Here is a 1,351-nt window from a genome sequence, read left to right as displayed (position 1 = left end):
GTGTGTGTGTGTGTGTGTGTGTGTAAGGCATGCCTCAGAGATGCTGCAGGTTCAGGTCCAGATGACTGTAATATAGGGACTATTGCAATAAATAGTTACACATATCACTTTAGAGTCTTTTAAGTGTGCAATAGCATTATGCCTTAAAAAATGTATAGACCTTAATTTAAAAATGCTTTATTGCTAAAAATTGCTAACTGTCATCTGAGCTCAGCAAATTGTAATCTTTATGCTATTGGAGCATCTTGCCTGGATGTTGAGAGCCTTGCCTTTGATTAGGCTTTGGCTTAAGGGAATGTTGTGGCTGATTTTATTTCTATTGAGACCATGAGAGGCTTTCCAACATCCCTTTCATTAAGCTTAGTCATTTCTAGCTTTTGTTTAAAATGAAAAATGTGCTACTCTTCCTTTCACTTAAACTCTTAGAGGCTATTGTAAAGTTATTAATTGGCCTAATTTCAAAATTGTTGTGTCTCAGGGAATAAGGAGGCCTGGGGAGGAGAGAGAGAGGGAAGTAGCCAGTGAGGCAGTTAGAACAGACACATTTATTAAGTTTACTGTCTTCATATGGGCATGGTTTGTGGCACCCCAAAACAATTATAATAGTAATGTCAAAGATCCCTGATTACAGATCACCATCACAGATACAATAATAATGAAAAAGTCTGAAATATTACAAGAATAGTCAAAATGTTAGAGACACAAAATGACCACATTCTGTTGGGAAAATGGTGCCAATAGACTTACTCGGTGCAGGTTTGCCTCAGACCTTCAATTTGTAAAAAGTGCATTATCTGTGAAGCACAATAAAATAAACTTAAACGAGCCATCCCTATGTACATACTTAACACACAGAGTACAGGTCTGAATTCTAGTACACAGCAAATAAATGTTAATTTATGTTGTTTTTGTACAGGTTGAGCATTCCTAATCCAAAATTTTGAAATCTGAAATGCTACAAAATCCCAAACTTCTTGAGCACGGACATGATGCTCAAAGGTAATGTTTATTAGAACATTTTGGATTTCAGAGTTTTGAATTGGGGTGCTTAACCTGTGAGTTACAAATATTGCAAAATTTGAAAAAATTCAGTATCCTAAACACTTATGACTCCAAGCATTTCAGGTAAGAGATACTTGATCTGAATTGGAAAAATGTAGTAGGGGTTTTCTTTCTTTTGTACTTTTTTTTTTCTTTCTTGAGGTAGAGTCTCATTTTGTCACCCTCGGCAGAGTGCTGTGGCATCATAGACCACTGCAAACTCAAAGTCTTGGGCTCCTGCCTCAGCCTCCTGAGTAGCTGGGACTACAGGCGCCACCACAATGCTCACCTATTTTTTTTTAGAGACAGG

General features: G+C 37.2%; 1 protein-coding gene across 1 annotated transcript in view; it reads left to right on the top strand.

Moving 5' to 3' along the window:
• The window catches only part of FBXO38 (F-box protein 38), a 55,110-nt gene that overhangs the window by 47,130 nt on the left and 6,629 nt on the right, over window positions 1-1,351 (top strand). The gene's annotated exons all lie outside the window — the stretch shown is intronic.

The sequence above is a fragment of the Otolemur garnettii genome, unplaced genomic scaffold (assembly GCF_000181295.1).
Source record: "Otolemur garnettii isolate 467f Iridium unplaced genomic scaffold, OtoGar3 scaffold00003, whole genome shotgun sequence".
NCBI classification, from domain to species: domain Eukaryota; kingdom Metazoa; phylum Chordata; class Mammalia; order Primates; family Galagidae; genus Otolemur; species Otolemur garnettii.
Note: the sequence above shows the minus strand (reverse complement) of the source record. Positions and strands in the feature narration are given on the sequence as shown.